Here is a 12,773-nt window from a genome sequence, read left to right as displayed (position 1 = left end):
GGTTCTGTTGCCCGCAGCGTAGACCCACCTACTGAGGAACGATCCATTCTGCAGTCAGGTGGTAGGGTGATGGTGTATCTAATTAATCGTATATGACGTGTATTTTCGACGTATAAAGCTAAATTATATACAAACTGGAAATATTTATTTTAAAAAACTCAAACATTTTTAAAATGCTAAAAGAAAAATAGACACAAACCATGACATATTTTGTCACCGTCAAACGTCTCCCCCTACATGAGGTTTGGTTCAATCCCGCACGCATGCAACACATTCCACTACCTCGCCATCAGATCCCATCTACAATACACACAGCAGACCGTCCCACTATGGCCTGGGTGGTGGTCCCTGCATATAGAAACACCCTAATTAACACTTTTCTTTATATTTGAATGCTCTGAACAGAATATTATTATTTTATTATATTTTTTGCTTATTTAAAAAGTTTATAGGCCTACATAAAGAAATTAATAACATTAAAGTCACCATGAAATCAAAATTAGTTTTTTTATTTAAAAATAAATAAAAATTATTATTATAATTATTGCAGTGACATCTCTCATCTTTTCTGATGACGTGTTCACTGGCACCAGGGCGGGACAATCTGTCACTAACATGAGATGGGCAATATAAATATCTTGGTCGAGGAGCCGTTTCACCTGGATATACATCAAAATAACGCATATTTAACATTTCATGCCGACTTTAATAAATATGTTTAAAAATGTGTTTTTATTTAATTTACTCATCGAGCAGGTTGACATGGGCGCTGCCATTTTGACATTTAGGCCCTGTTTACACCTGTATTAAGATGCATTTTGGTTGATCGGATCATGAGTAGACGATGGAGACACATACCCGTTTACACCTGGTGTTTTAATCCTTCTCTTTTGTCCACTTTTAACCACTTCTGTCCTGATTTCTTTGAGGGGAGGGTCTATGGGCGGGTAAATATATGTTTTAGATCTAATGGAAAAAATTAGCTTGCACAATTTACAACACAGAGAAAAACAAATGGTGAGCATCAGCTTTCATCTCTGCTCTGACACACGCAAAGAGTGTTAGAAATCAGGAATGGTGAGAGAACATTGTGCTTGGTACGTTTTCATCTTCAAGCCAAACTTGGGTCTTCATCCGGCAAAGTGTAAATCCCATCTGACCAGCGCACTTCTCATTATGTTTACGCGTAGGTCACAAGCGGAGAGTAGACGCAGACGGTCTTTTGCTGTTCAAACCACATGAGCGTTTACACTACGAAAGCAATCTGGTCGAATATGTTTTCGAATACCTCTGGGAGAGGTCAAAAGTGGACAAGCTCAAAACGTTTTAGACCCGGTTTACACCTGAATTTAGCATCGTTCACTTGATCTGATCGACCAAAACACATCTAAATACCAGGTGTAAACAGGGTCTTAGTAATCATATTTAATGTATCCAGATAGATGTTCATATAAAGTCCAAAACCATGCAGTTACTACGATTACACTGTAAAATAAATTCTAACCCTCCCAAATAAAAAATTCCAAGTGACCGATAACATCTACATTTTTCAATTGGCCCAAGTGAAATTCTTGTTGCAATAGTCTGTTAACATTGGCTCAATGAGAAATAATACGTCAGACTAATTGAAAAATTTTGATGTTATCGGTCACTTGAAATTTTTGACTTGGGAGGGTTAGAATTTTTTTACAGTGTAATCGTAGTAAGTGCATGGTTTTGGACATTATATGAACATAATTTTTTTTTACAGTGTAAGATGAATGAGACCCAGCCACACGCCAACAAAACTTAATGAGGGCATCAACTAACTTCCTAACTTAAACTAATAGAAACAGACAAATGTCCCGTGTGGTATTTAATGGCAGGGAGGTGTGAACTAGTTCCCTCTTGCAACAATAATAACAAGGCTGAAATGAAATGACACCTCCTAGAGGGTTGCCCAGGGCATGTCTTATCTACTTTTTGTCATGGTAATGTTCGTCTGTAATCACATTTCACAGCTTATGTACTGATTCAAGGAACACCTAGTGTTATTCAATGACAGTTTGCAATTTGGTGCAGGACAAATAGGCCTAAATTAAAATGCCACACATGTGTTTGGAAGGTAATGAGAAAGTATTTAAGCGCTTGCTTGACTTGTCTTATTAGGTTTGTTAAGTTGAGTATCTTTCTCATGCCTCTGTGACTGGAAATTGCACAAGTGTCAAAACAAGCTTGTTGTTTTTATCGGGTGTCTTATAACAGCTCATAACATACGGTCCAATGAAAGCTGTTACAGTGATATTATAATTATTTGTGCACAAAGACCAACTGAGAAAGATTTTATCTCATCACACACACCCTCTGAGAGTGATTTCTACTTCCACTCACTGTGTGATGTGTGTGAGAGTTAAGTGAGGCAGAAAGCCAAAGTGAATCGGGGTAGAGGCCACCGAGCTCAAATTATGAGCATGTGAAAAACAGAACGAATGAAAGTGTGTGATGGAGGGAAGGACCAGAAGTAAATGGTCTATATTACATTCTTTCACTCATACGCAAACACTCTTGTCGCTCTATAATTTTGGATTTCTTTCATTATCTTTTATTGGCTTTAATAAAGGGTACAATGCAAAATAAAGAAGATACAATAAAATATTAAATATACATAACAAAATCATTAAAATATAAATATTGTTCAAAAAATAATGTTTAACAACAACAGCTTTCCATTGATGTATGGTTTGTTAGGATATTTAGGATAAAATTTGGCCGAGATACAACAATTTGAAAATCTGGAATCTGAGGGTGCAAAAACATCGAAACATTGAGAAAAACGCCTTTAAATTTGTCCATTTCTGTTCACGATTATGCTGCATTCACTCAGAAAAATAAATGTTTTATATATTTACAGTAAGAAATGTACTAAATATCTTCATGAAACATGATCTTTACTTAATATCCTAATGATTTTTGGCATAAAAGAAAAATCTATAATTTTGCCCCATACATGGCTATTGCCACTAATATACCCATGCGACATGTGACTGGTTTTGTGATCCAGGGTCACATATGATAATAATAATAAATTGTATTATAATTATATAAATAATAAATATAATAACAATTAACAATATGCATTTGAATAATAACTATAATAATTAGTATTAAACATGGTTTATTAATTTTATTCTCTAAAAAATGTTGGGTTTGTTTCAACCCAGTATGGACAAACCCAACCGTTGGGTTTAAAAATTAAATAAAATGTTTTAAATGATTGGGTTTTTCCCTTTTTGACCCAAACATGGGTTGAAACAACCCAGCATCAATCAGTTATTACTAAGCAAAACTTTCCTCAGATGATAATCAGACAAACATGTGAAAAGTTTCAGTCGAAAGTTGAATTTCCACTATTGACCACAAACACAACCAAAAACCCCAACCACACCAGCCCAACACAGTCAATCTGACAACCCCTACTGCTCCCATAGAAACAAATCACAACTTATTGACTGTATCTTTTGCTTGACTTTAGTTGTATGCTTAAATATCTAGAAAAAGCCAGCCAGGAATTTACAATATACTAACCAATAGCAAAAATAACACACACACACACACACACACACACACACACGCACACACACAAACACACACACAGACGTTCTCATGTTTTATGGAGACTCTCCATAGACATAATGATTTTTATACTGTACAAACTGTATATTCTATCCCCTTTAACTAACACTACCTATAAACCTACCCATCACAGAAAACTTTCTGCATTTTTACATTTTCAAAAAACATCACTTAGTATGATTTATAAGCTGTTTCCTCATGGGGACCAAAACAATTTCCCAAAAACGACAAGGATTTCAGATATTGCCATCTGTGTAGGGTTTACCAGGAGACACACACACACACACACACACACACACACACACACACACACACACACACACACACACACACCATCTTTGCTAGGGCATTCAGTGACACAATGCAATCTCTAGCTCATACCCTACCCTACACATCACAACTTAAGCCTGGTTCACACGGCAGGATAATTAGGCCGATTTTAGCCCGTAAAATAATTATCTTAAAATAATCTGATCAGATATTCCTGCCGTGTGTGGTGTCTGCTCGGAACGACGTCGGGACCGCTCGATCTCAAATCGGGGATATCCAACATGTTGGATTTATTTGGCCCGATTTCTTCTCGTGTGTGGTGTCCCCCGAGCACGCAGCCTGTGGCTGTGGAGTGTAGCCAATCAGAAAGCGAGGTGACGACGCGGCGAGGAAACACCGGGAAATATAATCAAAACAGCCGGCGGCATCGCGCACCAGAAAGTCCGGTGGACGTCAGAGATCATCGCCTTTTCTGTTGATAACGTTTTTTTTTTCGGTTAAAAACAAACTACAAACTATTGCCACTGCATCCTCTTCGTCCGCCATGATTGTTTACTCTGAAGTCACGTTTGGTCTCGAGGTATTTTGCGCGATTTCCCGTCTGATCTGGGAATGCTCGGGAGTCAAATCGGTTCGTGTGTGATGTGTTGATTTTGCCGTGTGGCTGCGCACCACACACTGTACGACCAAAACTGTTAGACCCGTGATTTTTTATCCCCGTGTGTGGGGTCTCTCAGGTTTGGAAAATCGGCCGACAATTTTAAAATCGTCCCGTGTGAACCAGGCTTAACCTTATCCCTAAAGCCTGGAACACACCAAGCCGACGGTCGGCCGTCGGGCAGTTTCCGTGCGTCGGCCGACTAAATCTTCTCAGTGTGTTCCGCACCGTCGGCTGAAATTGGTCCTCGTCGGCTTTGTAACGGCCGATTCGACATGTTGAATCGGCGTCGGGCCGTCGGTGAAAGAGGGAACTCTGATTGGCTGTTCAGCTTAGTGACCGAGTCAGTGCACGAGAATAATAGCAAAATAGCGAGCAAAGTCAAAACGGTACAGATAGAAGGCTGTTCTAATGATATGTCATCTTATCTGAGTGTTCCTTGGCGAACATTTCAATATTAACACGAGAGGAGTGGAATAAAGACAGTGTTTAGCAGGATTGATATTCAAAACGGTAAGCACGCACTGCTTTGTTTACGGTTTGTGTAACTGCAGCCGGCAGCGCCGGTTTCCCTTTTTGAATAACGAATATAGACGAATATATCTGCAGAAATAGACAGCTGTCTCATTTACACGCAGGCGCAGAACGCGCATTCTAGCTGACAGTCGGCAGTAGTTCTCTCGGTGTGTTCAAGTGCAGCTTTTTACCCCGACGCGAGGCTACAACACAGTCGGCTTTCATCAGCGCTAGTTCGTCTGCGTCGGCTTGGTGTGTTCCAGGCTTAAAACCAAGTCTTGATCCTCAAACTGGCCTCAGAAAGTGAGTTCCGGCCAAAATGTTCTCACTTTATGCTCTTTGTCCTCATTCCGATGGTCTAAAACTCAAACTGGTCCTCACAATGATAGTTGTACAAGTACACACACACACTCTCTTTCTCTCTCTCTTTTAGGGACTGTTTATAAACTGACAATCATATAACTTACATCTCATCAATCTTGGTTAGTTGTGTGTCATTATTATCTTTTGGGACAGTGCAGGTGCAAAGGGCCACATTTAAACACGGTTCAATATTGACTCTTCAACACTGAGCTCTGCTGAATGCATTTCGATGAGTGAGTACACACACTCACACAGCCCATGCTGCATATGAGGCATTTTAACCACAATCTGCTCTCATATCATAAGACCAATATGCATGACCTTTTATCGCATCCCATTTGCTGTCGAAGCAAGAAACATGACTTAATCATTTCCGCTGCGAGTAGTGTCATCTGTCAGGGTGTATTGAGAGACTAAATCATGCAATTAGGCAATTCTTTTCACCCCCAGAGTCAATTAGGGGACTTGATGTAGACAAGCTCTTTTAAAGTGCTTGAAAAGCAAGCTATGTTCTGTATTCTCTGTTGCGAGTACCCGAGATCAGTTCAGCAAGACGGCTTTTGTTCGACCCGGTCAGGTCTCCATTGGACGGATGAAGGGAAATTCAGCCTAGGCTTTGTATGTCTCCAGGGGCGAGTGCCTTCACAGCACAGGGTCAGTCACTGAACACCAGAGGTCAAACAGAATGAAGCCCAGCAGTCCATGAAGCTGTAAGGGAAAATTCAATAGGTCAACAGAGATGGGAAAGGAGAGGGAGAGAAATTGAGAGGTAGAAAGCTCTGACTCAGCATTGTGGGAGGTCATTGAGGAGAATCAGGTAGAACAGCAGATTGTAACAGTCTGTTTAGAGTGTCACATTGTCAGGTGAGCTTTTGGCTTTGCTGTGTGCAGTAATATTCAGAGGAAATATGTCCATTTTGCTGTAAATTATTATGTATGGGATTTATTTTTTATTTTTTTATTTTTTTCTGAAGAAAATGTGAGTGATGCTAAGGTTCTACAATGGCTGTAAAAAAAAATCACCATTCATCATTCTTTATCATTCTTTTGCATGGAACAAATGGTAAAGTTCAGTATTTAAAGGGATAATGGGATTCACGAGTTCACACTTACAAATAAGTCAGATAGAATAAATGCGTATTTGGCGTGCTGTCCGAGGAGAGGGCTCCGGGCTCGGTATTCGGCCCAAACCCAGAGTACTCCCCCCGTATTTCTGGCTGTGAAGAAAGAGCCAAGAGTGAGGAGTCGGGGTGGTGGAGGGATGCTGGAAAACTGTCAAGGAATGTTAGGTGAGTTGACAGAGTGGATATATATATATACTTCTTGTCATGCTGATTAGGGTAGACGTAATTGTTTGATGACAAGTAGATTTGGATTGATTATCTGAACGTGCTCCTCCCGAACTTTGTTTATAAAACATCATTAAAGGGATACTCTAATCCTTTACTCACTATTATGTCATTCCAAACCTGTAAAAAAATACGGACGTAGTGTCCGTGACGTCACACGTAGGTTTCTGAAGAACATTTTTGAAGCCCAAAGTAGGCGGGGCCAGCAGTCGCCATCTTGGCCGCGCGTCACTCCCGGATAACCGAAAATGGGCAAAGAGGCGGGATTAGCTGAGGTGACGTGACGGCTAACAGACAGCAGACAAACGGCTAGAAGTGACAGCAGCGGCAATCCACCTGTCACTCAAGTTGCCACGCCCTTAATTATGCAGAACTTTAAAGAAATCAAAATTGACGATTTTTAGCTCTTCTGATGAATATGTTAGCCTTAATGTCATAAATAAGCTGGTGTGTTCCAAAACAATGACAAAATGCGCATTTAGGAGATATAAGCATTCAAAACTTAGAGTCTCTCACTTCCGCTAAAATGGATCACGGATCCGCTAAAATGGATCACGTCACTGCGGACTTCATAAAGCCTGGTTCGACTGGTTCACAAAAAAAGAACTGGTTCAAAAGAACAATTCGTTCACGAACCGGACGAACCTACCATTGTCACGTCACGGAGCAATATGGGTTGGAGATGTGTGTTCTGTTGCTCAAATGCTCAAGTTTTATTCTGTTTTCAGAATGAAATGGCTAGAATTTATTCACACCTGTAACGTTACTATTGAATCCAACGTATCAGCGCTCGGATTCATTTCCATGGTGCTGTCGAGTACAACTCGCAGTCTGTGAGGTAAACTAAACGCTATTGGCTATTTGAAAAGGCGAAGGAGCCATTTAATATGTCCCGCCTTAGCTTCCTGTTTCAGTGGAAATTACGTCAACACATCATAGAAAGCTGCGCGTTTCAAGGCACTTCAGTGGGCCTTTAAAGCTTAATATAATTTAAAATGGATGAGTTATAAAAAAATTCACTCCCCTCACAGTTGCCGTAAAGGACAAAAAAAGCTATATAGACCAAAAACACTTTTTGTACCAGACTGTAAAGATAAGTTTTTCTGCTGTAAAGTTGGGCATATTAACATGGGGGTCTATGGGATTGACTCTCTTTTGGAGCCTGTCTCTAGCGGCCAGTCGATGAATTGCAGTTTAAGTCACTTCCGTGTTGGATTCAAGAGAGAAACCGGAAGGTTGCCGCTTGGATAGCATGCATGAACTTAGGTGCTCAAAACGTGCACTAGAAAGTTTTGTCTTTGTCCACTATGTCCAGTGTGTGCATTATTTCTCCCCAGAAGTTATGACCGATAAAAATGTCTTAGCACAGGCTTGTTGCTGTCTACAGAAGTTTATCTTTGTTCTGTCTACTTGTTCCGTTTCTTTTTCGACTATAAAACAACGCACCTTGTGGACTAACTACTGTAATTTTAGCTCTTGGCTACTCTTGGCGTTTTTAGGTGGAAGGCGGAACAAACACAATCTGTACTCGAGAAAATACAATACCAGAAGATATTTTAAGGAAATTTACGTCACCCTGGCATATGCGTAAAAACCGAAGTATATTTTAGGCATACGAAAGAGCAATAGAAATGATTCATAATGTTTTTATAACACCAATTATGATGTAAAAAAGGAAGTCCCGCCCAAAACTCGCCATTGTTTAGGCTAGAATGTGACATGTCGGAACATTGCGCAATGTTTTAAAGCACCACAGAGCCACATTGTTTGACACTTTTCCGGAAGACAACCTAAGAATGCCGTACTTAGTCATCTTTGCACATTAAACTGGAGTACTTGAGACAGTACGAAAAAATTCTACACATTTAATGCTATTCTAGTCAGTCAGGTTTACACTAGAAATGTTACTGATACATACTCAACCATCAAACACACACACACATGCAAAGAATCATGTGGGTGTTCAGTCAGTTCCTGTCCAAAAGTCATGGGTTTTAACATGCATTCCTCTTCCATTACACACACACACTTTTCCCCACAGTTACAATGCTGCAAAACAAAGCAATAGTGGCCCGTAGTGACTGGGCTGCTGCCGTTGCCATGCAACCATCCAAACGGAATCAGTAAACACTGTTGAGTCTGCGTGCAGCGAGAGTCTCGTCTCGGCTCGACTCTTGTGTTTGTGCAATCCCCTGTTGCGTTCATGTCCTTTTCCATAAATTTGCAGGGCTGCACAAACAACAAGCACGCAATGCTGACAGAGTTCACTCACAGGTAAACACACACCAACACATTCACATATACAAACGGCCTCGCATACATTGGAGACACTTCACAATGGTGTATTTTAAAGGGCCGATGGCCTCACTCAAGGCTGTGGTGTAGAGAGCCAGAACGCTTGGCTTTATGCCCGGACACAAATAGAGCAGTTCAGTGAGCACGTGCTCTCTTTCTCTCTCTCTCTCTCTTTCTACAACACTCTAATCTCCCATGGCACACTCATGAATGGCAGCAGGGGAAAGGTCAAGCCCACAGTATAGATATACAACATTACCTGACACATTCATCTAAATTTAGATTTTAATTTACCGCTCATTGTTTCCATTAAAAAGCCAATGGGAAAATGTAAGTATGCGTGACCCCTAAACTAATCATCCTTTCCACATGATTACGATCAGAGAAGAGCCAAACACGTCGTTTTTATGCCTTTGAGAGGCAGATCACTTTATTAAATCAGGAAACTATGCAATTTCACTGTAAAAAGTGAGTATGCGGTGAAAAGCTGTTATCATCTTTAATTATATTGAAATGCTTTAGTCTCCCCTAATTTAATATGCAAACACAGCCATAAAATGCCAAAGCTAAAATATGTTTTTTTTTTAAATACTGCTGCTTTCTTGACTATATGACATAGAAACAGTGGATCAACCAATAGTGTGCTTTGGGGGCAGGGCTATTTGTTTTTCTAGCCAATAGCAGATGAAGGTTGTGTTCAGGAAACCTGTTTAGCAACAGTTTTATATTTTTTTATTTTGCAACAGTCGCGTTCCGAAATTAAAAATCCCATTCATTTTCTCCACAGGGAAATTTATTTTTTAAACATTTTTAACTAACCTATAAACCGAGAAGAAAGATATACTGTGAGCTACAAGGTTGTTTCAATCATTATTTCAACTTATTTGTTAAATAATTGTGTTTAGTGGGATTTAGCGGGTTCAGGAGAGAAACTACAATATCCATGATTTTGCAGGGATGTCTTCACCTACCAGAGAATTTTGTCAAGCAAATCGCACCAAAAGAACACTTTTGCACCCCAATTCCCACGAATCATTGCAAAGGATGTAATCAAGGCAGTCTTCCAACGGACTCAAACTACTTCAATATTTGTATATATTCATATTTTGCAATAAATGTAAAATATGTTGTTTCTATATACACAATCAACATCTTTAAATAAATAGTTTGATATTTATCTGTCGTTTTAAATGTGATTATGTAATTTGCAATGCTTAATGGGATTGTAGTTCTTTCGCTCATTAAAGTACTTTAGTACACAGTCTTTTTGTCCGATTTTCTAAATACTTTTTTGCCTCAAATAAATGTTTGTAATATTGTGATTCACCTCGTAGTTCACTTGAATGAATACAAATTTTGAAAATTATGTTGCACTCTAACATGAGTTGATTGAAGACTTCAGTCTAATAAAAGCTTTAAAACATAATTATAAAACGTTTAAAAATAAAACTTTTACATGAAACTGGTCACCTAATGGGGGCTGCCATTTTGAGTTCACATGATCGGCTGAATACTACACACTTCTGTTTATCTGAAAAAATTATTTGACTGCAATAAAGAAAGCAAAACACCGCACGGGTGTCACTTCAGGAAGCTGAAAGTTTCTGAAATCAGAAGTCCAGCACAACCTTTATCTTGTTAACACCCCTGCTATTGGACACTTTTGACTGCTAATTTCTAGCTAAACCATTAGGTGTCATTATCCAAGACGACTATTATGCTTATTCTCTCGCAAAATGTTTGCGTTCCCCTGAGAAACTTTGCTTTCGAACTTTGTCTTTGTGAGCGAAATCAAAAAATATCGGGGAAACGCAAAAGTTTTGCAGGGGAACGCAAAGTTTCTCGTAGGAACATTAAAATTTTGCGAGAGAAATCAATCTCATATTTTTTCCATCACCATGTCCCTTTAGGGGCTCCGTATATTACATTGAGTGCTGTGCACCTTTAAAAGTTATTTATGTTAGTGTAAACGTAATGTATTCAAGTTGATCTTGAACGAACATTTTTTTAAATAGTAGGCTATATCATATAATTTTGCTAACTCTGTCAACCATTACTAAACATTCATAGAGCCAAACATTAATATTGTTCAGACTTCAGATCCATGGAATTTCGCTTAATTTTAAAACCTTATAAGGCCAATGGCTGCAGTTTCATTCTCATTCCTCTAATAACTGCAATACCACCGTGTCTGCCAGGTTTACAATGCACATTTTATATAATCTAGTTCATCAGTCATAAATGTAGCCTATCACAGTAAATGATCTCCCTTGAGAGCAGAGAAGAGCCAAAATTACGAAAACTGGTTAACACACCCAACCACCATCATAAAGTTCATATTGAACATTTCCTACAGTACATCATGTGCATCATTTAAATCTATCTTGTGCCATGTACCGTACATGCTCAAGAATGTTGATCTGGAGATTTCACCGAAACACATGATGTACCAATGTTTCAAAGTCAAACTTGGCTTGTTCCTAGATCAATGTTATCAGCTGGAGGTGCTTTACATCTGATGGGCTGGATCATTTTTCATGAAGGGGGGTAAATAGCTTATATCCGACAGCGGGGATGTTCTTGCATCGCCTCTTTAATTATTCAGTCTGAGAAAGCGATCCATTTGCCCAGTCAAATCCTGATACGATACGAAGAGCTGTGCGACCACACGTCGTACATTTATGGCACATCATGTTCGGTGGCCTTTCCTGGAAATGCTGGATCTACTTCTCTCTTCCTTTGATTTAAAACACTGCGGTTTAGATTTTCTCTCAAAGCGATTGATCTATACAGCAATTTTGCTGCATTAAACATGCATGAATTTTAATGACTGATTTGAGCCAGGCGAGCGTGTAACAGTAAAGCCTGTTTAGCCATACAGAGCCAAGAGAACTGGATGCTTTTACAACCACCATGTTAAAATCCTTTTCGAGGAAGCAGTTGTGCTCAGCTGAAAGCAATTTAACATACATCATAGGCCTGACTCATTTGCTTCTCATAAATGTGGAATGATCTTGAAATATGTCTTGAAAATAACAAAGTCTGGATTGTTAAAGGCACCAATGATAGCAGAAATACTTTGTAGGCATGGCGCCATCGACATATGTTTCTGTTCAACATTCTATGGCAGTAAATAACGTGAATAACAGCATAAGTTGTTCCCTGAAAGTTATTCATTTAGATTTCTATTCTATTTTACATTCTTTTCTCCTTTTTTTTTAGATAGTGGTCAGCAAAACCTGAACTCCATCTATTTTAAGAGCAAAATAACAGGGTATATTTCACCGTAAGCTCTGGGCCCGCGTCATCTCAAACCCCATTGCTGAATAATAGATGGCATGTCCTGTTCTCTTATTCCCAGAGGAGCTTCCTCTTCCCTCAGGCCCACCGCGATCACCTACTGGGAGGCTCCAGAACACGGTTCACTTATTGGCCAAATGGATCCCAGTCACTGCTGATATGAGTTTTTACTGCTCCAAAGACCCGGTCAAACCACACAAAATCTGCTGGGTTGGGAGAAAAAAAAAAGGAATCAAGGGTTGTTTGCAGCTTGGGAAAGATTAGTCACAAAAAGAAAAAGACATTCTGTAAACGGGTGTTTCTTCTGAGTTTTCACCTTGAGGATTAAAAAAAAATAACTCTAGTTTATTTCTATGGTTACACTCTCAATTGATCCATTTAATTTGTATTGTATGTAAACATGTAGGCTA

This window comes from Leuciscus leuciscus (genome assembly GCF_965113295.1).
Source record: "Leuciscus leuciscus genome assembly, chromosome: 23".
In the NCBI taxonomy this organism is placed as follows: domain Eukaryota; kingdom Metazoa; phylum Chordata; class Actinopteri; order Cypriniformes; family Leuciscidae; genus Leuciscus; species Leuciscus leuciscus.
This window is presented reverse-complemented; position numbering follows the sequence as displayed.